Here is a 10,457-nt window from a genome sequence, read left to right as displayed (position 1 = left end):
TGTATCACGGCAGTACTGCTGCTTACCCTGGACCAAGCTCCCTTCTGTTACCTCGCCTCCTTCGGGTAAGCCAGGCCGTCGCCGTTACCCCTCGCCTGGTTCTGTCCCTTCTTGTCCCTTGCCCCCATCGGGTAAGCCAGGCCGTTGCCGTTACCCTACGGGTGGTTCTGTCCCTTCCTACCCCTCAGCTCTGATGGGCTGTGCCCCGCACCTGCCCAGGTGTCCGCGCCTTGCCCAGGCCTACGTGTTTCCGCCTGGGATGCGGCCCTGCCCGTGATCCATATGCCTTGACGACTCATCCTGCCCCGCTTGAAATCTGTGATCCTCTCGCCTCGCTTGACCTCCGGGATCCAGTCCCGCCTGCATTACCCTTTACATGCCATGGCATCCCCATCCTGTCCTACCCCTAGCACTTCAGTGCCTGCGTCCTACATTTGGGTCCATTCCATGTCCGCTCCTGACAGATACTTTCTCAAGTCAACCGAGGGGCGCATGCTAGTAAAAATTCCTCAATGGAAACAGAGTGATGAGACGTTCTCCAATAAGCCGAGACCCGCTCATCGCTCCGAGAACCACAATAGGCACAGAGCTACTCACTGCAGAGGAAGTGTGATTAAGCGGTGACCTTGAACACTTCCGCTGTTCTGCACTTACTCATTGTGACGCTCGAAAGGCAATATACCTGACAGTGAATCAGGGGATAAAAATACAACCTCGTGGCAAATAATAGAACAACTTGGGAACCTGGGCAGGATTCACAGATTTCACTTGTTTCTTTTGTTCAAAGAGAGAATGGATAGAGAAATAGTGGTAGAATTGTGGCAGGGTTGAGAACATCATTGAAGTGAAATAGACTGCACCGCACGTCACGGGTTTGAGGTGGTCAAGTCCTTCACTGGCAGAGGTCAGGTTCCTGCCAAACACCCCATGTGTGCGCTGGAAAACATTGCTTTTCAAACTGTCCACAGCCCTCGCTAATTTCCAGGAGACACGTTCCGTTTTTGCTCATAGGTCTCTGGAATATCTCTGTGGATCTTTTAAACTGTTTTGAGGAATATGTGCAGTGCACTTTATTGTAAAACGTGTCAGATGTTACTGAGATTTCCATCGCTCAGTCCGCCCTGAACGGCTGGAGCGAACGAAAGAAAAGAACAAACGGATGTTCCGCTTTAATAAAGAAGTGTTCTCCATTTCACCTGCCAGAACAAACTCTTTCGCTCAATTTCAGAAGCCAATGTGTTCCGTCAAATGGTACCAAATAAATCGACTTCAAGGTGAATGCCTACTTTAAAAGCAATACAGATACAAAAGATAGAATAGACACATATCCTATTTTAATGACTCAAGCCAGGTATCACGGTAAATAACGTGAAAAATTCACATAGATTGCAATATCCCTTGAGGAGTCAAATTCAGGACACGGGAACAATGAGTAAAAATAGTTCAACGTAAGTGTTTGTGCAGTTGTTTGTCACTAATGTCCCTGACGTGATCGCCACGCTAATTGCCTCAGTGGAATTGTTTTCACCTCAATAAAAGTCTGTTAAACCGATCCCCAGTCCATGTGAGCAGCTGAAACGCTCCGTACAACTGAACGCTCCTTCTGACGGATATCCGCCGATTTTCAACATCGCGGCCATTTTCTATCCCACACTTGTAGCGGTTGGTGTCCCCGGTAAGATGCCGGAGCTGTTTACTTTATGTATGGTGCCGCCGTTACTCTGCTGCGGTATCCGCACTGTTACTGAGCACAGATGCAACCGTCGGCTGAAACGTGTTTCCGGAATGGGGGATTCAGATTTCTAACGGTTTTACTTGCATTTTCCATATTTCGCTAGCAGTGTTTTCTTCCTTTGTCAATTAGGTTGGTCCAGAAATTGCCGCAGTTTCATAATTTAACCTCCCTTGGCTTTCTTAAGTGATGCTGGTCTCTGCTTTTCTAGGTCCGTGTATCTATCAGCGGAGACACATTTATTTAAATGAAGGTCCAATATATTTCCAACATATAGGACTGTTCTTCCGTAGTCAGTAAATGAGCACTCGTGCTTGATATCTCCATGATGCCAATCTGTCAACGCTACAAACAACCCCTTCGGCTATTTCACCTCTAATAATTGACATGGTGTTGTTTACAGGAGCGATCGACTGCTCACCGGTCCGTGAGTCGTGGAACTCGGAATCCTCGCTCTAAACTGTGGGAATGTCGCCAACCCACTGACACTCACATCCGTCATTGTCCTCCAGCCGGAGTGCAGCGACCGAGACCGCACACACTGGATTCCCGCTTTCCACTTCCAAACGGACCATGCCCTGCATAACATCGGTAGAATGGGGGCATTCAGGGAACTGACCGTATCACTATTTTGTTTCCAAATTTCTTGCAGTTAATTTAACGGCGATTGTGATCCTCTCTCGGGGAAAATGCGGACTCTACAAATGCATCACCCGTTACCTGGTTGGAATGGCAACAGCGGATATGATGGTGGTTATCGTTGTTGCTTTAGTGGAACAGACCAACAATATCTACATTTATTCCAGATCCCTGCTCATCACTCCTGTATGCGCTCTGACACTTGTATTTCGGCTTGTAACGAGGGATTTTTCTGTTTGGTTCACGGTCAGTTTTACCTTCGATCGCTTCATCGCAATATGTTGTCAAAAGCTGCGGGAGCGATACTGCACCGAGAGAACAGCAACGGTGGTTCTGGTGACCGTGGTTATAGTGAGCTGCGGGAAATGTGCACCGGTTTACTTTGCCGTTGAACCTTACGTCATCATTGAAAACATGCCCTGGCGTTGCGCCCTCACATATGAATACGCTAATTCACCCGTGTGGAGAGGTTATGCATTACTGGACCGTATTTTAACACCATTGATACCAATAGGCTTAATCCTGGTGTTTAACGGGTTATCCGTAAGACATATCGTTGTAGCAAATAGAGTCCGCAGAAAGCTTCGGCTCAGCGGCGACAATCAGAAAGATGCCGAGGTGGAAAAACGCAGAAAATCGATGATTTTGTTGTTTTCTATATCAGCTAATTTCATCTTACTTTGGATGCCCTCTGTAGCCTATTCTATGAAATGGCAAGCGCAAAACTATTATTACCAGGACAGATATTTGAGTTCCCCGGTATACATCCTGCAGCAATTTGGGTCCATGTTGCAAATGCTCAGCATGTGCACCAATGCTTGTATCTATACACTGACACAGAGGAAATTCAGGGAAGAGCTGAGGAATGGAATGAAGTACGTGTTTACATTAAATGGCCATCTGCGTAGGTAACGCCCGTGCCTACTGATAATTCAGAGGAGTTTTCAAATAAAGCCGTTTTACAATGAACCGGTTTGTCAAATGTGTCATTAATTCAAGCAATCATATGCCTGTTCGTCCAGAAATTGCAGAAATGTCGGAGTATTGATGACTTCATACAGTTCAGGTAGGTAGCAATACAAACTCTCAATGCTTCTGGCGTGATTGTCACTTTGGTTGAAATATGTTCCAAACTATCACATCACTCGACTGTCACAAGGACAGGGATGGGTGCAGAAATTTCCGGGGATTAGATGTTTCAAGATGGACAGTTTCGCGTAACAAACTGGAAAGTGAGTGCGATGGGAAACCAGGGATATTATCGCAGCTGCAGATACGGAGGGCAACAGTGAGACAAACAGAGATATGTGATCACCTCATTTGGATTATTCCATGCAGCCGCCTAAAACCTGAGGAACCGATCGGGACGCGGGACATGGACATTTACCATGTTATTGACATGGCGAACTGAAACTTCCACAATATTATTTGGCAACTCCCCAAGGTAAAAAGTTTCGGTATAGCATAATTTCTCAGTTGTGTCCAGGAAGGATTAATGTCACTATAAGAAGATAGGTGGACTAGCGAACAGTCCAAACCGGATCTAATATTAGAAAAGGAAACGTATCAGGTGACAGATCTTTCCGCGGCTCAGCATTACAGAACACCAGGGCACAACTACCCTCCATTTATCTTGACCAGGGAGCATGGGATCTATTTAAGTGGAGATCCGCGAATTATGGAATTATGGTGCTAGCTGGCAGGAACTTGGGAAGGTAAATTGGGGAAAGATGTACTCAGTGAAATGCGCAACAAATATGAGGGGATTGGATAGGGAGCATTGACATAGGGTTCAGTATAGGCTTGTCTCCGTGAAGCAGGGAAAGGATGATAGCGTAAAGTAACTCTGGGTGACAAGAAAGTTGGAACAACTCCTCAAGAGGGAGAAATAACGATTCTTAAAAATTAGGAAGAAAGAATTAGGTAAGGCTATCGCGGGTCAGAGTGTAGAAAGAAAAGAATTTAACAATGGAGTTAGAAGAGGTAGAAGGGGACTTGAGAAGCTCCTGGCGAATTGCACTGTGAAGAACGGGCGGAGACTGGACACAGTCTGGGCAGTTCAGAGGAAAACCTGTATCCAAAAAGGCAGTGAAGCTCTTCACTGAATACATTGATGAATGTGAACACAGCGTAAAACGGCAGACGCTCAGAAAGAGGATTCGGGGGAAACTTCGAAAACATTATGATGGATGATTCCCCAGTGCCAGAAGGGATATAGTCCACGTAGTTTGGTAAAGCGAGAGATGTTATTAGTGAGCTTTTGGACTGGATCTTTGTCTCATCGCTGGCCACGGAAGTAGAACTGGATGACTTGGGTGGGGGCGGGGGGTGTAAACTATTATTCATTTGTTGACGAAAGATAATAGGGATACTTCTTGGAATTACAGATGGAGCCTTACATCAGTAGTGGGTAAATTACCGGAGACGATTATTGAAGAAGGAAATTATGAATATTTGGAGAAACGTTGTCCGGCTACGGAGAGAGAACATGGCATGTTGTCTTTTATGAGCCAGATTGAATTATATGAAAACAAATGTGAAAATAAAACCAACAGATGAACCAGGACAGTCGATGTGGGTGCTTTAATTCTGGTCAGACGTCTGATCAGTTCCCCATACTAGACTCATTCAGACAGTCAGACGCATGGTATCGAAGGAAACCTGGTTTCGTTGATTCAGATTTGGCTTCCTAACAGAAGGTAGATCATGTAGTAGATAGGGTGAATTCTTGCTGGAAGACAGCGGACAACCGTGTTCCGCACAGAGCGTCGAAATTGTGGTGCAAGTTACAACTCTATTTTGGACTCTGCAGTTACAGAGTACCGAGAAACAGTGCTGAGGGAAATAACCGATTTAGTCTGACCACCCAGCAACAGTTGGAATGTTAATGGAATTAGGGGTGACGATGTAAGCAAATCGCTGAACTATTGACTGCACCGGCACGTTATCTTAACTATCCCGTCATTTACTTATTACAGTAAAGATGCTAATTTATGGAAATAGGGCTGATAACGTACGCAGATCGCTCAGCTGTTGACTGCACCGGAACGTTATCTTAACTACCCCGTCATTTACATATTACAATAAAGGTGCTAATTTATGGAAATAGGGCTGAAAACGTAAGCAGATCGCTCAGCTATTGACTGCACCACCATGTTATCTAAACTGACCTGTCATTAACATATTACAGGGCAGATGCTACAATGACTTCAAAGCAATCATTTCCAACGGAGCCCTACAACTTAAAAACAGCTTTTCAAAGTGTACAGCAGCAGGTTTTTCTGCTGATTAAAATAACTAGCCTTCCAAAATGCCAATTCCAAATTCACAGTTCAAGTACACACCAAGTTATCTTAATGCCAATTTACCTCTGTATCGTGGTTTTATCGTATCGGGTGTAGATACGCTCATATTTCAATCCCTTTAACCCTGAATCCACATGGCCTGTGTGGAATCCGTGTCTCCCTCTGAGATCAATAATAAATGAAACACGCAAAACTACACAAACTGAAAACGCAGCGAAGGCAAAGCAAATATCCGGGCTCACACTTGTCTTCCTTCAAACCCATCGCAGGCAATTGGAGAATACAGATTAAACAACTTCCAAATCTTCCATCTTCTCATGCTGTAAACATCCATTAACTCAGTCTCCATGCTTCAGTTTGCGCAAGGACAGAGGGATCGAACAGTATCAACGACTTTCTAGATTGGTCTGTGCAGTGAGACATTAAAATTCTAACCCAGATATCCAGCGAGATAGCCAGAGGGAACCAACGCACAGAAATAGGGACTTCAGCCCGTCCAGTCAATGAGGATTTATTTAAACTGCCTACTCCCATCGATCTCACCCGGACCGTGGCCATCCATATCCCAGTACTTATCCAATCATCTCTTAAACGTTCACATCGGAATCTCAATACACTTGCGTAGGCAGCACTGTCTACACTCTGGAATCCATCTGGGTGAAGAAGTTTCCCCTCCTATATTCCCTAAACATTTCACATTTCACCCTTCACCCATGATCTCCAGTTGCATTCTCGCCCAACATCGGTGGAGAAAGCCGGCTTGCATTTACACTCTCTATACGCCTCATAATGTTGTCTTCCTCTTTCAAATCTCCCCTCAGTCTTCTGCCCACTCGGAACATACGTAACATACGTAATTGTTCCTTCTAATTCAAAACATCCAGTCCCGGCAATAGCCGGGTAACTTTGTACTTTATTCGTTCAAACATATTTATATCTGCCCTGTTGGTAGTTGAGCAAAAATTAGATCTAATTAGGCCTCAACAATTTTTTAAACAGCATCGACATAACACCCCAACTCCTGAACTCAGTACTATCGTCAATGAGGGCCAATGTAAGAAAAGCTTTTTTTTTGCGACGCTGTCTAACTGCGCCATAACTTTCATTGAATATGGAGATGCATTCCCAGATTGGTTGTCTATCGTACTCCTCAGTGCCCTGTTTCTCATTGTGTCAGATCAAGCCTAGCTTGTCCTCACAAAGTGCAAAATCTAACACTTGTGTATGTGTTGAATCCAACCCGCCGTTTTTCAGCCCGTTGTTCAAGTTGGTCCAGATCCCGCTTAATGCTCCGTTAGTCTTCCTCACTGAGGAGAAAGAGACTGAGGAATGTAAAGAGACGGCGGCGAGAGTCTGAGAAGGTCGGGAGGGAGAGAGACGCAGCCGAGATTTTAGGATAGGAGAAACGGCAAAAGGCGAGAGAAACTGAGCGAGACCGGGTGCGGCGGGGTAGAAGGAGAGACCGAGGGCTTAGAGAAAGACCGGGGGGAGGGAGGCCGGGGAAGTCGAGAGATCTGAAGGGAGAACAGATATTTGTGGTGTGCAAAGATCATTGTGAGGAGGAAGATTGGAACAGAACTCGCTCGGGGAGAGCCCGAGACAGCGGAGGGCGGCGTAAGATAGGCGTGAAACATGATAGGAGAGAAATTGGCCGGCGGGGGGGGGGAAGAATTGGGGAGGCTGATGGATACAGAGGGACGCGAAATTAAAATACCTGGGAGGGAAATAGACACTATGGGTTGAGAGAGAGATAATTGGATGAGGTCGGAAAGTGTGAGTCAGAGAATACAGTCCATACATGCACTGAGCGATTAGAGGACTTTCCTTCCTGCAGGGAATTCTGGGAGTACAGCGCTTCCATTCTAAAGTCCTTCAGAAACAAGCAACCCGTGTCATCTCGCTGACCTCTCTCACCTCGACTGCTTAAATACTCTCCTTCCCACACCGTATCCTTGATCTCGCTTTCCTGAACCGGTTTTCGCGATCTTCACCCTCTCTCTCCCTCTCTGTGATCACATCCGTTGGCTCCTTTTAGGAACGCGCAAAGTAGTTTGATGAAACATACTTAGTTATGTTAGTTATGGGACACTCTGGACAATTTACAGTGTGGAACCTTTTTCCCGGCGCCCCTCTACCCGCCTGTCGGCTGTATAACCTGCCCGACCAGAAAGGGAAGCATTGGAGGCTTACCTAAATGACTCTTTCACGGCGGGCATTATCCGACCCTCATCTTCCCCTGTAGGCGCAGGATTCTTCTTTGTGGGGAAGAAGGACAGCTCACTGCGCCCCTGCATTGTCTACCGTGGCCTGAACAACATCACCATAAAGAATAATTGTCCACTGCCCCTCATCAACTCTGCTTTCGAGCCCCTTCACGTAGCCACAACTTTCTCTAAGTTGGACCTGCGGAGTGTCTATCACCTGGTCAGGATAAGGGAGGGAGGTGAGTGGGAAAACAGCTTGTAATACCCCTCTTGGTAATTTCGACCATCTGGTCACTACATTCGGCCTCATCAATGCCCCCGCTGTCTTCCGAGCCCTGATAAACTATGTCCTTACGTAATTTATTAATAGTTTCGTTTTCTTTTATTTGGACGACATCTCAATCTTCTCCCGTTATCTCCAGGAACACACGCACCATGTCCGTCAGGTTTTTCAGAGGCTTTTGGAAAACCAGCTATTCGTTAAGGCAGAGAAGTGCAAGTTTCGAGATCCGCCCTCACTGGGCCGCTCTCAATGATGTACTCCAGCAAGCTGACGGAACGGGCATGGAGTGGCCAAACCCCACGACGCTTAAACAACTCCAGCGATTTCTGAGGTTCGCAAATTTCTACCGTCGCTTCATCAGGGATTACAGCCGGGTGGCAGCGCCCCTTACTCGACTCACCTCTCCTGAGACCCTTTTCACTGGACCCCCGAAGCGGACTCGGCCTTCTCGGAGCTGAAGATGATTTCACTTCCGCTCCCATCCTGGCCCAACCTGACCCGTCTGGTCAATTCATTGTGGAAGTCGACGCCTCCGACTCTGGGGTGGGAGCGGTCCTCTTCCAACGCTCCAGCCCAGACCAAGAGCTCCATCCCTGCGCCTCCTTCTCTCGCCGCCTAAACTCCGCCGAACGGAACTACGACGTGGGGACTAGGCTGACACATCTGTTGGAATACTTTGAGGAAATAACAGACAGGATAAATGAAGAAGGGTCAGCGGATATTGCTTGCCTGGAAAATCAGAAAGAATTTGACAAGGTGCCAATCTTGAGGTTGCTTAACAGGAGGAAAGACGGTGGTATTACGGGAAATATACTAGCATAGATCGAAGATTGGCTGGATGGCTGGAGGCAGCGAGTGGGAATAAAGGGGGCGTTTTTCTTGTAGGCTGCCGGTGATTAGTTGGTGTTTGACCCATTTATTTTCATGTTATATGTCAATACTCTCAATAAGGGGTTTGATAGTTTTGTGGCAAATTGGCAAACCGTTAAATATAGATTGATATTAGTGTTAGTGTTGAGGAGCAGGACCCGGCAGACGAATTTGGTCGTGTGCTTAGGCAGTAGCTATAAAGGCTAGTACAGGCTTCCTGAAAGATTAACTTGCAGTTTGACTCAGGATTAACGAAGGGAAATGCAGTGATGGTTTACATATCGAGAGAACTGGAAAATGAAAGGAAGGATGTAATGCTGAATCTTTATACGGCATTGGTCAGACCGTAGTTGGAAAATAGTGAACAGTTTGGCTCCCTGATGCAAAAGCGGATTTGTTGGCATTGGAAGCGGTCCAGAGGACATTCGCGAGAATCATCCCGGGAATTACAAGGTGAAATATGAAGAGCGTTTAATGAGTTTGTACTCGCTGTAGTTTCGACGAATGACGCGTTGATCCAATTGAAACCTATCGATTATTGAAAGGCCTAGGTATAGTGGACCTAGAGAGGATGCTACTGGTCGTGGAGAAGTATAGGAAGAGAGGAAGCAACTCCGGAATATAAGGACGCCCATTTAGAACAGAGATAAGGAAGGACTTCTGTAGCCAAATGGCTAGGAATTTGTGGAATTTATTGCCACGGATAGCCATGGAGGCCGTCAATCGATGTATTAAAAGAGGTGATTGACAGTGTCATAATCAATAAGGGGGTCAATGTGACGAGGAGAAGGCAAGAGATTGGGGTTGAGCGGGATAATGTATCAGCCATTCCCGATGGTCTCAACGGTCTAATTCCTCTCTCAATGTTATCGTTTTATGGGCAAATTTGGAGACAAGTTCTAATTGTGAACATTATTTATCATGACTCACAAAACAAACTATCTGGTAAACGTTGCAGATCTGGATGTTTTCCAACCGATGGCGCCTCAGAGGAAGAGGTCGCGACGAGGGTGGGATTCGAACCCACGCGTGCGCAGCACAATGGATTAGCAGTCCATCGCCTTAACCTCTCGGCCACCTCGTCTGCTCTTCCCTCTCTTGTGTTCCACAGATCTGAATTTCATCACAGCACGTGAAAACCCCGCTTATGTTCCACACATTTGTCTCCAGATTCAACCTCTATTTAGTTTGCCTGTGATGCTTATCGGAATTCATGGAAATGGGGAAGGAAGGCTTATGGAGACAGGTGCTAACCACAGCAAAAACAGAACTAGCTATTACTGGCATATCAGCCGCTACCGCCGTGCTATTCCAGTTTGATCGATTCAGTGCTCTGTAACTCTGAGAAACAGTGTGTTTCGAGCTGTAGAGTGAGATAGCACTGTATCGAAGTAAATATGCGTCTAGTGGCTTGTTCATCATGT

At 46.3% G+C, this 10,457-nt stretch overlaps 1 non-coding gene across 1 annotated transcript; it reads right to left on the bottom strand.

The window, feature by feature from the left end:
- Positions 1 to 10,035: 10,035 nt before the first annotated feature.
- On the bottom strand, positions 10,036 to 10,117 carry trnas-gcu (transfer RNA serine (anticodon GCU)). Its single transcript has one exon. It is a non-coding gene; the product is annotated as a tRNA-Ser (tRNA).
- Between the last annotated feature and the right edge of the window lie 340 nt (positions 10,118 to 10,457).

The sequence above is a fragment of the Hypanus sabinus genome, unplaced genomic scaffold (assembly GCF_030144855.1).
Source record: "Hypanus sabinus isolate sHypSab1 unplaced genomic scaffold, sHypSab1.hap1 scaffold_278, whole genome shotgun sequence".
Taxonomy (NCBI): domain Eukaryota; kingdom Metazoa; phylum Chordata; class Chondrichthyes; order Myliobatiformes; family Dasyatidae; genus Hypanus; species Hypanus sabinus.
The sequence above is the reverse complement of the archived record's forward strand: the minus strand, read 5'-3'. Positions and strand labels throughout refer to the sequence as shown.